This window comes from Xenopus laevis, chromosome 9_10L (assembly GCF_017654675.1).
Source record: "Xenopus laevis strain J_2021 chromosome 9_10L, Xenopus_laevis_v10.1, whole genome shotgun sequence".
In the NCBI taxonomy this organism is placed as follows: domain Eukaryota; kingdom Metazoa; phylum Chordata; class Amphibia; order Anura; family Pipidae; genus Xenopus; species Xenopus laevis.
The window spans coordinates 57,106,079-57,122,709 of record NC_054387.1 but is presented as its reverse complement, the minus strand read 5'-3'; the positions used below and the strand labels follow the sequence as shown (position 1 = coordinate 57,122,709).

At 42.1% G+C, this 16,631-nt stretch overlaps 1 protein-coding gene across 3 annotated transcripts in view; it reads right to left on the bottom strand.

Moving 5' to 3' along the window:
* Positions 1 to 16,631, bottom strand: part of LOC108701254 (semaphorin-5B) — a 116,455-nt gene that overhangs the window by 80,057 nt on the left and 19,767 nt on the right. For all 3 annotated transcript variants that reach the window (XM_041577360.1, XM_018235617.2, XM_018235618.2), the window contains exon 2: positions 3,926 to 3,985. The gene's annotated coding sequence lies outside the window, so the exon portion shown is untranslated. The remainder of the gene's footprint in view (positions 1 to 3,925; positions 3,986 to 16,631) is intronic.

Below are 16,631 nucleotides of genomic sequence, written 5' to 3'. Positions count from 1 at the left end.
AGATCCATTTGCAACAAAGAGGGAACAATCCCTTAATAATAAATGTAACATTATAAAATACAGAGGACTTTAACGTCACATGATTTGGTTCTGACAAGTCACAATTCGGCCAGATACTGAACCAAACCCTGCACATGTTGTGTATTTATTAAATACCTATTATTTCTGTTGTACCAATATCGAATATGCTGCTGCTACTTTATTTCCAATCCAATCTAATGGAAATTAAATGTCAAATAAACCTTAGTTTTACACATTCAACCCTGACCCACCTCAGCTAGATATTGATTAGTGCAACAACAACATATAGATTAATATACAGTACATAGAACATTCATTGTTTAAATCCAATCAGTCTGATTTCTAATGAGAAATGTCTTTGCTCGGCCTTGTCCAGATCTTTCAATATAACCAATTACTGTATAGAAAGGAGAATTGGTGAGTATTCCAACACATTGTAAAGATACACATGAGAGATAGGGTATTGGGCACAAAGCCTAGCCTGTTTCACTCCAATCAGCCTTAGGCTCAGACTGCCCTACATTTATTTTCAGACTGGACCCCCTTAGCTCATAACAAGGTTACAGATATATAGAAACATTGGGGCAACAGTCACCCTACTATAGTTACAGGGATACCCAGGGCACAAATAAGTTTTCACCCCAAATCTCAACCTAAATGGCCTTCAGGCTGGGCCCCCTTGGCTCATAACAAGGTAACAGTCACCCTGCTATAGTTTTAGGGGTTCCCAGGGCACAAATAAACACTCACCCCAAATCTTACCCTTCCTGTTGGGCCCCCATAACTTTAAGGGGACAATGTGTAATATACCTGTGGCAGAGTTTACTCCTTAGGGTCAGGGCGCACAGGCAGATTCAGAGAGATTAGTCGCCCGGCGACAAATATCCTCTTCTTCTGGGCGACTAATCTCCCTGAACTGCCTTCCCGCCAGTTAAAATGTATATCGCGGACGGGATGGCACTCGGCGCGATTCGTTTTCCGAAGTCGACAAAGTATCCTGGTGAGGCAACTTCAGGTGACTTCGGAAAATGAATTGTGCCGAGTGCCATCCCGCTGGCGATTTGCATTTTAGCCGGCGGGAAGGCAGGAGAGGCAGTTCGGGGAGATTAGTCCCCCCGAAGAAGAGGAGATTTGTCACCGGGCGACATAATCTCCCTGAATCTGTCTGTGTGCCCTGACCCTAAATCTGCAGCACAAACAGTAGGGCAGTATGTATGCTCGGATCAGAGTGCTGAAAGGGGGGAGAAACATAATAATACTGTGAGCCAAACAGTGAGCGGCCAGTGCTCAGCCCAACTCTCCCCAAATCAGCCTTTGCCTTTATTTATTGCTGCAATTACCCAGATAATCCCCCAAATGCTCTTCCATGATAATCCAGTCCCATTTCCATAGTAATTGATCTGATATTTATTACACAGGAGATAGGGTTTTGTGCAACATCCATTAGAAGGAAATTCGCTATTATTTCAGATTGGTTCTTTAATGGAAGCATTAGCTGGGGCCCCCTGGCATCACAGAAAATAATCACAATTCTTCACAGGTGCCGAAATCATTCCTCTGTGGCAAATCCGGACTTTTCCCAAATGTAATTTGGTTTTCATGCTGAGTCGACTGTGTGTGGGCAGCCAACTGTACAAGAGTAACCCTGGCTGGGCACTGCCCCTTTGCCAAAATATAGAAAATCTGGACTGGATCACCTAACAAAAGTGTGGAGATCTCGTTGTAGAACTAACATTCCCAGAAACCCTTGTGTTGGAAATTGTATTTCAACAAGATCTATTTGGCCACAGGCAGTGTCGGACTGGCATATCACGGGCCCACCAGAAAACCTAAGATCAAGGGCTCACTTTCCAAACCATTATTCCTCACTCAACCTCTTTATCGTCCTAGTCTCTTTTCTATACATACTATATTCTATTCTTCCATTATTAAGCATCTTTTTTGCCATAAAGAAATAGGGAATGACCATGACATAGGCCAAATGGATAGAAGCAAGAGGCCCACTGACACGTGGGCCCACCGGGAGTTTTCCTGGTATCCAGGTGGGACAGTCCAACAATGGCCACAGGCCACAAGCTCCCAGGAACCCTGTGGTGGAAATTGTAGTTTAACAAGATCTGTTTGGTCACAGGTTCCCATTCTTGCCCATTTATCCCTTGGAAACCCTTATAAAAACCCAATTCTGCAGGGCCGATTACTGATCCTGAAACCCCTTCGCCTGAACTGGTGGCTAAGTAGCCCTGCAGTGAGAGGATTTTACAAGTGATTGGTTATCAAGGGATGGGTTGGCAGAGCGCCCTGTCCCCACACGCATCTCTGCCTTTGGCGCGTCCATTAATTTTACTTGGCAGAGCTGCAGAGCAATGTCACATATCCCAGCGTTGTCTCCCTGACAGCAGAACTGCGTGCGTCACGACTGAAGGGAAATGCGTGAGAACCTGTCACAAAAACACACTAACTCACTCAGTGAGTGCCCAGCCCTGGCCCTTGAGGTGATATTCTGATAGGGAAGGGCCAAGAGGACTAACTGATAGAGGGTGGTGGATACAGAGACATACCTGAGTCGAGATGGGGTAGCTTGATGGTGACAACCAGGATTGTTTTTTGCAAAGGGACTTTTTCATTCCAGTTGTTTGCCTAACTCCCCTGCACACCTCAAGGTGCATTCTGGAGTTCAACACTAAATACCAGCTTAATGGGATAAATAATAAAAACTGAATAGAGGTTTATTATAACTAGCCCATGTGATGGGTCAAGAGAGAGGGCATTATTGACCCCACCTTAACATAAACCCTGGGAAAACTACAACCTGCGCTGGGGATGCACTGATTAGAAAACCACCTTTGGAGAGCCTGGCCCTTAAAGCTTACGGTCTATTTAAAGGTTCTCAAGACAGGTGAGATTGATTTCAGAGATACCAAATGACTCCAAACCATTGGGATGCATACTGTCAATCTGATTTCTCATCTTTACCTTTGTTATCCATTGTTGTAAGACTCCCAGCATCCCTGCCATGGCTTTACTGCCAGTAGAGGTTTATTATAACTAGCCCATGTGATGGGTCAAGAGAGAGGTCATTATTGACCCCACCTTAACACGGACCCTGGGAAAACTACAACCTGCACTGATTAGAAAACAACCTTTGGAGAGCCTGGCTCAGAAAGCTTACGGTCTATCTAAAGGTTCTCAAGACAGGTGAGATTGATTTCAGAGATACCAAATGACTCCAAACCATTGGGATGCATATTGTCAATCTGATTTCTCATCTTTACTTTTGTAATCCATTGTTGTAAGACTCCCAGCATCCCTGCCATGGCTTCACTGCCAGTACAGGTTGTGCAATAACGGTTTCCCACAATATCCAAAAATACCAATCACAAGCAATTCCATTTTTTGGGGATGGGTGGAATAGGCAGTAATCAGCCTTGCCCCCCCCCCCCCCTACTGATAGGACCCTAAAGAGCAAAAGTTGCATGAATACAGAAAATTAAAAATCAAATACCACTGGACGGTGCAGATAGTATATGATAGTGAAGGGACTTTGCCATCTCCACTTACTGCTCAATACTTATTTTGTTTATTAGAACTGTCACTTGCAGTGCTAATTCTCACCTACTGCAACATGCATAACCCTTCCACACACAGCAATGCAACAGTGCAACCACTAGATTGAAAACTCATATATAATATTGAAATTTCTAATTAAACTGTGAAAAGTAACAGGAAGAACCCCCCCCCCCCGACCAAGCCAAGGTTCCAGAACAATTGAGATGAGAATTGCTTTAAAAGTGACATTTATATGTACACTACTGCCTGTCCCTTGATGGCACTTTTATCATTCACATCACCTAATATACCCCTGGCCTTGCTGATACCACCCCCCCCCACCCCGGCAAGTACTTACCGACTCAGCATCACCGCACTGACATCTTGGCTGCCAAGTCCCACAGTGGCCGACGGGAACCTGAGAGAGACAGAAGCAGAACTCAATGTGTGACACTCTCTGCGGGACTCTGGGCACTTTCACACAGACTATTAGCATTATAAAGATGCCTCGCCGCACACTTAATCTGACAACTCCCTGGAAACAGCCCACTTCAGTTAACCCACCCTCTGCCTGAAAAGCCTGTAAGGGCCCTGGGTTGGCAGAGTCTGAAATACTCAATTAATTATACATCCCTTATTTAGTCTGGGGCCTCTGCTTTGAGTTAATGGACAGTAATATCAAAACATGTAAATTATTAATTAGTATTGACATAAGCGTGTATGCTGGCACAATGGTCCTGCAATGGAGATGTAAATTCTACAGGGTGGCACTTACATGGTTAAATGATCAGGGTGGGGGGGAAGGTTTCCTTATCTGAGCTCTTACAATAACAGCAGTAAATAAAAATGGAATAGAAAATAAACCATGAGACAGAATTAGCAACAAGTTCTGGGTCAGATTGAGATCAGATAAACAGGAAACCCAGTGATGTAACAATAAACTGATACAAATGCTGCTAAATATATACACAGATAAACAGCAGTGCACCAATGAGATGGATATGTAACTAACATACACACAGATACACAGCAATGCAACAAACTGATACATACAGTATGTAAATAAATATATACACACCCAAAATTTGCAAAACTGCAAAAAATTAGCAAAATTGAAATCAATAGGTGTCAAAATTAATTTGACGCGCATCAATTTTTATATCTGCGCCTATTTTGTTTAAATGCATTAAAGTCAATGGGTGTCCGAAGAATTTCGATACGCAAAAATTTGTATGCGCCAGACTATTCTGATGCGCGCCAAAATAATTTTCGACGCAGTGGATTTTTTCGCCGACAAATTTTTGCTGCAGTTTTGCAAATGTATTCACCGGCGTCAAACATGGAAATTCGCCACTAGTTCGCGCCTGGTTAATTTATTTGCCCTTCACTAATACACACTGATACACAGCAGTGCAGCAAAATGATACATACAGTATGTAGCTAAATATATATATAAATATATACACAGCATTGTAACAAACTGATACATATACAGTACAACTCCTATTTTACTGTTTTCAGGGGACCAGAAAAAAATATGTAAAACCCAGGAAAATGTAAAATCATGGAAATATATTATGCGTTAAACAGTGGTGGGACCAGAAAAAAATAGTCTAAAATAAAGCAAAACTTCAAATTAAAGGTATGTTATATTGAAATTTCACTGTATAGCTAAGTACATACACAGCAGTGCAACAACGTGATATATGAAAAAAGAGGTACTGGTATTGGGCACTCAAAGAAATTCCACAAGGGCTATTTTAGATTCATTAAAAAAGGAACAATATCTTCATTGGCCCTATGCGTTTCTTGCCCCCCAGGGCACTTAATCATGGGCTAATATAAAAAATATTGTTCCTTTTTAATGAATCTACAATAAACATTACATTTTTAACTTTATTTTTGGTGGCCCTTGTGGAACATTTCTGAGCAGGGCAACCCATTTTATTAAAGGAATGGATCATCAAAATTACAAATGTAGGGATGTGAAAATTTAGACACCCTTACACATTACAGACAGGCACACCTAGTAATATGGACACCTAAGTGGGTCCTTATGGGGACCTTGTGCTTATGTAACCCCTGTAGTTCTCACCAGATGACACTGAGCAGTAGTATAAAGGTCTTGGGAACCATGAGGTCTGGGTCCATTACTTTAGCCCAACCAAGCAGGCTGGAAGGGAATGGGTACATGTCGACCCTAGGCGCATTGGCCCTAGTAATTAGATAGCATACTCTTTTATAGATCACTCTAGGAGTGATAGAGAGGTTATTTAGTTGAGCAGCTCAAGGCTCCGCCGAGGATATTAGAGGGATTAAGATCCCAGGGTATTACTGACCCGGAGTAGGGACTAAAGTGTTGAGACTAGGGATGATAGGAATTCCCCTAGACTGCCACTGACAGAGATCCTGAAAACTGGGCAATACCCATCACAAGCTGGCACACTCTCTGCTGTATATCCCCTGGCCTGCAGGGATTCAGCCTATACTGGTTCTGTGAGTATATGCTACCTTTATGCTGTCTTATTGTTCTATACTCCATTGTGGATATCTGATATGTGCTATGTTAAATAAAGACAGTTCATTGTTTAAGAGTTAAAGAACTACTGGCTCCCATCATTGTGCTATTGCACCTGGTTACAGTTGCACTACACCCTGCCTCCACCCTGTGTGAGGGCTTACCCCTGAGAGAGAGAGACTCATTTGTGGTATAACCACTCACTAAAACTGACCTAAGTAAAGTCAGTTTACTATAGCGCTACACAGGGAAGACTTGGCTTATCATTATGTAATTAATAGTAATTAATATTATTATAGGGAGGAGGGTTTTTTTATTAGCTATAGAGGAAGCAGGGGTCTACTCCATTTATAGTTACTCCACTGATAGAGAGTTGCATACAGAGCAGCCATGACATCAGCACAAAAGGTAAAGAGGGCTTCCTCTGGATGAAGATATTGATAGGTCTAGAAAGGATGAACAAGATGGGTTTATGTCTTTCCAACCTCACTTACCATTTTACACACAGATGATGACATGGGGAGGGTTATTTACTAAAATCTGAATTTTTCTGATTATTTAAATAAAAAAAGGCCGACCAAACTAAAATCTATTAAATTTTTATTATTAAAAAAAGGCTTGATTTAATCGGTTCAGGTAAAACCCCTATAACATCAAGCGAAAACCCAAATCGTATGTTTTTTTCGGAGTTTTTTCCCTAAATGCTTTATTTTTCCTGGCTTTTTCGCGAAAAAGTCTGCATTTGTAATTTTTTTTACCAGAAAAGGTGAGATTTTTGGGCTGACTCCAGCCCTGACCAAAGAAACTAGGATAGGGACCTCTGCCATTGACTTATGCACAAACTCGGCAGGTCTGAGATGGTGGATTTTTGGATTCTGGCTTTTTGCTGTATCAGGCTTTTCAGTTCAAGCTTTCCTCCAAAAAGCCAGACCAGAGTTTAGTAAATAACCCCCTTAATTTCTTTGGCACAAGGCTAGCCATATTTGTATGAGACACTCATTTAGCAAAGTCATTGATTTTTGCTGGATTTGACCAACCATGAGCCGGGTCAGCTGAAATAATCTATTTATTCAACCTCCAAGTCAACAGTCGGATCATAACAGCAGCCTATGCACGTCACAAGAATTTTAAACCCAGCCAAACAATATCTTGCTGGCCATTGACTAGCTACTAGTCAGGCAGGTCATTGTTGTGGCCCAATATTTGGTCTAAAAAACTCAATATAAAGATGCTAAGTTGACAGCTAAAATCAGACCATGTATGCTGTCCAGAATTTCTGGAAAGGCCACAAAGGCCCAGGCCTGGGTGGTAGAATTTTAGGGGGGCGGCAAGCTGCCCAACCACACCAATGATGAATGGCAGAGGGCCTAGGGGCGCCTGCTATGTAAATCCGTCCCTGCACGTATGACCAATTTATATTGCTCATTTAAAGGGAAGGATTCAGCGAGACTGGAAATTTATCGGAATACAGAAATCCTTCCTGGTGTTTATTTTGGAGCAGAACTGATGTGAAAATATTTTGGGCAAAGTATTGGATGTCGTGCGTGGAACAGATAACGGGGCCAGAGTCTGGAAATGAGAATAATATGAAACTTGGGGGTGTGATTATTACAAACCAACCACCAAAAACGGAAAAAAAAAGAGAAAGAGACCCTGATAATATGATAACATAGTATAATAATAAATTCCATCTCTGAATTTGGGGCTGTTTATTTGCAGCAGGCGATATGGGGAAGGGGGTGTTATGGGAACTCTGTTACTGTTTCTCTAGGATACAATTAGAAATTAACTTAGGTTCAAAGACTGAAAGCTAACAGTGTATCTACTAGTATCTCTAATTACTAAATTGGATTTATCTCAGTGTCTTGCATCACTGACTGGGAAATAATAGGGTACATCAATGGTTAAGTTAGTTCCCATACAACCACCCCATGTCATCTACTGGGATCTTAGCAAAAGAACCATGAGCTATTATAAAAAGATATAAGGAATGATACAAGGAATGACAATGATACAATGAATGATACAAAAATACAAGGAATGATGCATTGATGATACAAAGAGACAAGGAATGATATAAAGATACAATAAATCAGAGAGATAAGGAATGATACAAAACATGTGGGTCCTGTTATGTTTCTGTATATCCCTACAGGAATAAATGACAAATATGACAGGCAGAGAGGGCAATGTTCTCACAAGATAATTGGGGCCAACCCTCAACCAAGTAAATGGCAAGTAAACAGAAGTGGAAGTGTCTCTCCTCCATCCCTGTTGCAGTATTTAGGGGCCAGGGAAGCCATGGGGCTATAACACAGGTAGAGGTAGAGGTTTTTGTAGCCCCTGGCACTAAAAGGATTAAATCTCATTGCATCCATTCATGGCTGCCCATCAGAGATCAGAAGTAACTAAACATTTGGGAAACATCCCGGGGAGACAAAAGGTTCGAATTTAAATTACAAAATCCAGTGAAAAGAGAAATTACTTCTGTGTATTGGGGCCACGGCTTTGTTTTCTGAAAATATTAAACAAGATGCAGGAACAAGGATTAATACTCTGACGGCTGTACCAACCTGATTGATATGCCCCTTTACTCTGCTCCCAGAGCTCCCTGGTATTCAGCACACTCGACTGCTGAGTGAGACAGGCACATGGCTCATTTGCATTTGTTTTTATGGGTATCGGCAGTAATAAGTACCTAATCCACCCCTAGCCCAGGGATATCTTCACATCCCTGCTGCATCCCAACTCTGCTGAACCTACTCTGCTCCCTATTGCCCCCCAAATCCGCTTCCCCCTCAATTCCACTCCATTCCAGTACCTTTTCTTGAAAGTAGTATCTGTTTGTCCTGTTCTGTTTTCCTGATACAATGGAGCAGAAGTCAGTTCTGTGTCTATTAATTATTTGACTTCTGCTACATTGTTTTAGGAGTCAAAATCAGCAGTGCAGTAAATATAAGTAGCCAGTAATACACTGCTGTCAATTGCAGTTACATTAACAGATAATGATAACCCCAGTGAGAATGGGGAATGAATGGATATTGTGAAGTTGTGTTTTATTAAGCAAAAGCAAAATTTGGGCAGAATTCCCCTTTAAATAGAGGTTCCATCTCCGACAGGAACCAGAAGCCACGGCCCTGGGGTTCAGCCTCTGAATGTCATTTCCATATTATAATTGCATTAGAGCCCGCTGGTACCAGGACAGTTAAAAATGGAAACTGGCAATGTTCTCCCCGTGCCTAAGATGCCCCCAAACGAGCCCTAATTAGTGCCACTTATCTCAAGTCAATTTGATTTTCTTTTCTTTTTTCTCACAACATCAAAACTCAAATACTTTCATGAGAGAATCGACAGCGGCGGCACAATATAAATTAAAAAGCACTAATCAGCGCTTTCCTTTCTTCACTCATTGTCACTCAGACAGCGGGGGATTGGCTTCGTGAGAGCAAAGAATCTGACGTGTGGCCATGGCATCGGTATGGGGAGCTTATATTGTCTCAGATCAGAGAGATTTGGGTACAAATAGTTAAAAAAACTTCCCATTGCCCTCACCTAGAGCTGCATATGATGGATATCATGGACATCTGTCCAATTTGCCCACATGAAATGGACCCATGTGCTGGGAGTTGATAGACTGCAGGTTGCACAGTGCTACTTTATATAAATAATGGGTCCTTGAAATCTGATTTGCCCCAAGATTCACTACCACTTGCCGCACCCATGGATATATACCGTAAATTTCTTCTCCAAACCCCTCTCAGCGCCAGTGAGTTGTAGGACAGGGGTGTCACAACTGCACGATTTATATGTTTATACAAAGCTACAAACCGTGACCATGTTTGATATTTGCTAAAAAGATTGTGTTCGCTGCTGCTTCCGAGAGGGACTTGTACCATTTCCACACGACAAAACACCCTGACAGCAAAACAACATCGGAGTGGATAAAATCATCTCATCAGGGTGTCTGGGAATCTGATGTGTCCCTTAACTCAGAACTCCTCTTAGCTCTCCTCAAAGTATAATTCCCAGAACCCCTAACTACAACTTTTACCGTTTACTGGGCGCCTAAAGAAAACAATATGATAGTTCCCACTCCTATTTATAAATATAAATATACAGAGAAGGACAGTTCTGGGCACACAATAAGATAGAGTATATCCTCATACTGCACTGTCTAAGGGAAACACCATAGCACATCCCTCCCATATGAATAAACAATAATATAGAGAGAAGGAATGTTCTGGGCACCAATAAGCTATACCCGCATACTGTAGTCTCTAAGGGAAACAATATGGCACCTCCTACCCATATGTATAAATACAAATATACAGAGAATGACACTTTATAATCCAGTCCTTATTGTCTAATGAGCAGAATGCTATAAAACCTGGTACAGATGACTGCAATTTGCAGATCTATGAGCTACGCTCTCACACATTTACAGGGCAGAATCACGTACAGCTACTTGGACACTACAATGAAATACAATGAAATTGTTGCTACCTTGAATGAGCAGTGTGCACAACTCCCCGCAGCCCTTACAGACACAGTGCAGAAATAAATCAAGTACAAGGCATTACATGCTATACATATAACTTGCTGGCAAATGGCACCAATGGAGCAGGCAGGGAAACCTCTTCCTAGGAACCTGCCAGCCAAACAAATGCAGAGATTAATCAGAGTTTGCTTTGCAAAGAGTAAACTGCCAGGAAAGGGGGCACTATACCCCCTTGTTTAGGGAAATTAAAGGTCCACCATGTTTGGAAATTGTGGGGTAGGTCATTAGATTCTCATAGCAAAGCTAATCTTCCAGCATAATGGGCTTCTTCTACAAAACAGTTGCAATAAAGGGTGAAACAAGGGGGTTGTACATTGGTAATCTAATTATCCACAGGGTTCAAACATGGAGGAGCTCTGGTTTCCCAGCTTAGCTCAAGAAATAAAAAAACAGAGATATTTCCTCAAACAATAGGCAAAATATACTTAGCAAAATCCATATTCACTGCAGTCAAGTTGCACAAGGAGGCATACTGTCCCTTTAAAGAGTAGCCCAAGCCATATTCATTGCACTCATGTTGCACAAGGGGGGGATACTGTCCCTCTAATGTTCAACACAAGCCCTAATCATTGCACTCATGCTCATGGATGATTTAGTCCCTTTAAGAATAGCTCTAGCCCTATTCATTTCACTCATGTCGCACAAGGATACTGTCCCTTTAAATACAATACAACTGTGTGTATAGGATAAATGATAATATCATCATGTGAGGAACATTGCCACTTCAATCTTTCCTCCACAGCCCAAAGTGACCCAATACCTACTGATCCAATCAGATAGTCCAGTCATGTTCACCATTAATGAATTCCCATCTCCCAATATAAAGGGCTGATTACTGTGCAGGAGAGAAAGAGCAGAGGCTGATTGTATTATATGAATGACCTCATGCCCAAAAAGTCTCCTCAATCACAGAAATTGTTTTTAACCACCATGCCCACCTACAATCTGCCTCCAGCTTAGATTCCATATAGAAAGACAAGCAGCTCTTACACTCTTAGTAAGTCTTGCTGACAAGTCGATGGTTAAATCTGACTGCTGGGGACAAATCTCCCAAAAATGCCATCTCATTCTCTAATCTGTGAATCATAAAAATAAATGACATTACTTTTATCAGGCTAGTTAGTCGTTCCTTAAGATGCCTATTGCATGGCTACTTTATAGTGGCTGGAACTAGGGGTAGGCAGAAGAGCCATGTGCCTAGGGTACAGTGGTGGGAATGTAGAGTTTGGGGCAGGGGCTTGCCTTAGTCACTCACAACCTTGCATTCTTCAAATGATCTTCTCACATTAGTTTAAAAAGTCAGGTGGACTGTGGACTTTCCTGTTTCTCTAGTAATAATGGGGTAAATAGGCAGAATTAGCCACAATGCTGGTACAGGTATGGGCTCTACCATATTTGTGCCAATAATCAGAATTCCCCTGGTATAAAAAGGACATGTCCAGCACCTACAGTTTCATTAGATATAAGTGAAACTCTAAATCTCCCCAATGTGTTCTATTCTCCCCCACCTTGATAAAGGTTCTGGGAATAGGACACAACACCAGGGGCACAAGGCATCCTTTAAGTGGCTGAAATTACAGTAGCATACCACTACCCGCACGTGACTTTGCTCTTCTGAGTGCCATGGTCCTTGATTCATCCTCTCCCAGTGATTGCTCTAAGAACAAGTATGTCATCCCAAATGCCTTTTGCTCTGCCCCCAATCAGTTTATGGATTGCTAGCCTGCTTGTCGAGCTCTCATTAGCTGTTATTCACTTAGGGACACGTGGAACGTTAATGCCACTGGCACTGCAGGTTCAAAGATATGGCTCTTAATAGCAATTACATTTTACACAGAACTATACACTCAGTGAAACTGAGGAATGAATGAATAGTATCAAGTTCCTTAGAATTATATTTAATTTATTTGGGAAATAAACATTCTTGGGTGGAGTTCCCCTTTAAACAAGACTTACCCTTTTAGACGCTCATAAAAAAGAAAAACTGTTTGTGCATTGGAAAAATTGTTGGCATTGCGCAGATTTTTTCAGTTGACTCATTTTATTACATTTCTCCCAAATAACTAAATCGCTCTTTCATGAAATAAGTTAACACTTACTGCTCAGCAACAAAATAATATCATCATTATTGGGCACCTTTTGGATTAAAAAAAAATACATTTTCTCACTGAACATTTGGTTAAAACTACTGAAAGAGAACTGTTCTGAAAACATCCTAGAACAACACCCCTTCTTGAACCTCATTGAACCGCATCTGATAATGACCCCCATTTAAAAGAGACAGCTCACCTTAAAATGAACTTGAAAATATGATTCAAACAGCAGTATTGTAAGACAATTTGAAATTTACATTTTACCTATTTGTTCTGCAGCTGTCAGACATGCAGTAACAACTCTCCCCTAGTTACTAAAGCTTGATTACCCTAGCAACCAAGTTACTAAAAGTCAATTTCTCTCTAATACACAAAAATTCACTGTTGTTCCCCTTAAAAAATTAGCTGTAATAGCACACGGGTATATATTTATTTATTTTTGACAATTCAGTTATATTCTTTCTGCTTGAATCACTCACAGCCATCTCCAGCTAGCAGTGCTGTTAAGATCTATGAGCCTTACAGATGAACAGAATTCTGTGATGTGTCTGGTGACACTACAGCTCTGATATAAGTGTATGTCTAGCATCCCTTGCCATAAAGCTGCTCATTTGCTAGTAAAAATCCAGTAATGCCTGGAAATATCTTTATAATCCTTGTCAGACTCAACAAAAAACAGCAATAATTGTTCTTGTTTTTGATGGGTTTTTTTTTAACGAGAGCTCAGCATTAGGTTTCCTATATTATATACTGTACATGCAGTGGTACACAGCTGCACAATACAAATATAATACAGTATATACACTAACATAGAGTGGCCAATGACATTGCCCAATTCTCTCTGTATTATGGTATCTTCCAGGATGGGAAATCGTCACACTGGACATTTTTCGACGTGATGCAATTTCCATCGCCCCACAAAGAGCAGATATCCATAATAGTGGATAAATAAAAATGACTGCGGATAAATGTTTCTTTCTCTCTTTGTTTTGCCTCAAACATCCAGCAGCTCCAGCTTTGGAACTGAATCGCTCGCTCGATAAATCGTGTGCAGCGCTCTCTGCCTCCTTTCTATACGAGCACATCTGTACACAGAGCACACCCTTCACATAACCTCTGTCGACTGATGAATGGCTCCTGGCCAATGCGCTGCAATTTGAAGCCAAATCTACAGGATCCGAGGTTTTTTTTCCCCAAGTCCCGTGAGCTCCACATAAAGCTGCCTGCTAGCTGCGACTGCGAGAGTGAAATATGTATGCCACGGTGTGTATACCTTGTGGTATTTATTTTCATTCTTTCCTCAGCTTGATTACAGGGGGAGTTAATAGGATGCAGTGGTCCTTTTGCACAGGTAAGTCTAATTTGGTAGTTAATTTGACCTATTAGCGCAGGACTGACTAATTGGATGATGTAACTACAGAGGAAGACGACCCTGCAGCTGCAGGGGGGCCCAAGAGGTATAGGGGCCCTATGACACCTTTAATTTATATACAATTTCAATAAATATTGGTAAAACAGGTCAACCTCTAGACATTTTGGGGGCCTGACAAATAATTTGCTGTGGGGCCCAGTAATATATAGTTTTTTATTAAACAGGATACATTCAGTGGGGTAACCACCATAGGGGCCTGCCTGGCTTGGGCTTATTTACTAAAGCTAAGTTTGAACACAAACAACTGACACAGCACCAGTGTCGGACTGGCCCACAGGGATACCTGGAAAAGTCCCAGTGGGCCCAAGTGTCAGTGGGCCCTCCTGCTTCAAAACATTTGGCATATTTCATGGCCATTACCTATTTCTATGAAACCAAAGAGACTAAATAGATTGAATAATAGATTATAGCAATAGCATGTAAATAAAAGAGACTAGCAGAATAGAGGTTGCACAAGGAGAGGAATTATAATAGTTCTGAGAGTGGGCCCCTGATCTAAGGTCTTTTGGTGGGCCCCTGGTCTAAGATTTTTGGGTGGGCCCCTGGTGTCCCAGTCCAACACTGCACAGCACCCCCTCCCAAATTCCAGAGTAATGGAGGGCGTAAATTTAACTTATAACTGAGCCCACATCTTGCTCATTGTAATTATGCATTGAACCTTCTTCCCCATATTACAGAGCTTCGGGTATGGAAGATCACTGCGCAAATGAATGAGGGTGGTGGGTTCCTGCCAAAGCCTCCCAGTACTTCAATAGAAGCATGGGAAACATCTGGAAGTAACAAATTGCACATCAAGCTCTGAGCAGAGGATTCTGCCAAAGGTTCAGTGAAGCTGGATGGATTTATATAAAGAGAATTATGGGCCTAATATTGCTCGCAGTACAGAGTATTACATCATATTCTGGGGCCTGTGTTTAAAAAGAATAATCGGATTTCATGTGAAAGATTGCACTTATTTTATTGCTATATAAACCTTTCCTGGTCTACAGAGAACAGCTCAGTGCTGCTCTGACCTTACACACAATTCTACGTTGTATAGCTCTTCCCTTGGCTACACTCAGTAGGCCACTTCTGATGTAGTTCTTCTAAGCATAAACAAATACATGTTTTACTGCCTGGAACAGTCTTCCAATGAATGGCATATAGACAGTGCCAGACCAGATCTTTCAGTTGCCCCAGCCATGCAACCCAGGTGGCAGTTGATAACTTTGGTCCTTGCCGCAACTGTGCGCAATGGCGCGCAACCAAGGACGCACGTGCGTAGCCGCGCGCAACCAAGGACGCACGTGCGCAACAGAGGACACGCGCGTGCGTAACCGTGCGCAACCGAGAACGCGCGTTCGTAACCGTGCGCAACCAGTGTTGGACTGGCCCACCAGGATACCAGGAAAACTCCCGGTGGGCCCAGGTGTCAGTGGCCCCTCATGTTGCTAAACATTTGGCCTATTTCATGGTCATTCCCTATTTCTTTGAGAACAAAGAGGCTAAATAGATGGAATAATAGATTATAGTATGTAAAGAAAACAGACTAGGAGAATAGATTGTGGAGATGAATAATAATAATACTGAGAGTGGCCCCTGGTCTTAGGTTTTATGGTGGGCCCCTGGTAAAAGGTTTTTGGGTGGGCCCCTGGTGTCCCAGTCCGATACTGTGCGCAACCGAGGAAGCGCGTGCATAACCGTGCGCAACTGAGGACGCGCAGCAGAGGGCGCGCATGTGTGGTCGTGCGCAAAGCACTTTGACTTCACAGAGCGCACCCACTTTTAACACTTGCCGGACTAGGGGTAGGCTGCTTATAAGGTAGGTACTTGGCGCCCCCAAGCTTTGCGCCCAAGGCACGTGCCTCTTATGCCATCCCCTAGTTCCGGCCCTGCCTAAAGAGTGCAGCAAATAAAACAGCAACTAGCTGATTAGGATGGAATAGTGTCATCCTTGCTGTGGTTTAACAACACTGCTCTGTAGTAGCCAAACTTTCTCTCACAGGCATCTCCAGCAAGCAGTGCTATATATATAAATCAACCTTTCAACAATGGCCAATTTATCCAGCTGTGTCTTGTAGGACTGTTGCCCTGACCCTGCTTTATTTTCCCACGAATAGCCAGTTTTACTGATACTGACACTAAAAAACAACTTTTTAAAATATAAACGTACATTGAAAGTTATCTATAGGTCATATTGATCATTTTTTGCTGAAAGGTTTGTTTTTGTAAGCAGGCCCGGACTGGCAATCTGTGGGTTCTGGTAAATGCCAGAGGGGCAGCTATAAGGTCCCATAGAAAGTGAGTATTTAGTGGGCTGGTGGAGGCTGTTTGGGCCTCTGTGTACCTGAAATGCCAGGGCCTATTTTAATTCTCAGTCCGGACCTGTTTGTAAGTAATTGTTAGTTGAAGTTTCTAAACCTGACTGTTTTGCCAACCTGACTGTCCCATCTCAGCCTGTCAGTTAAAGTATCTAATGCTAAC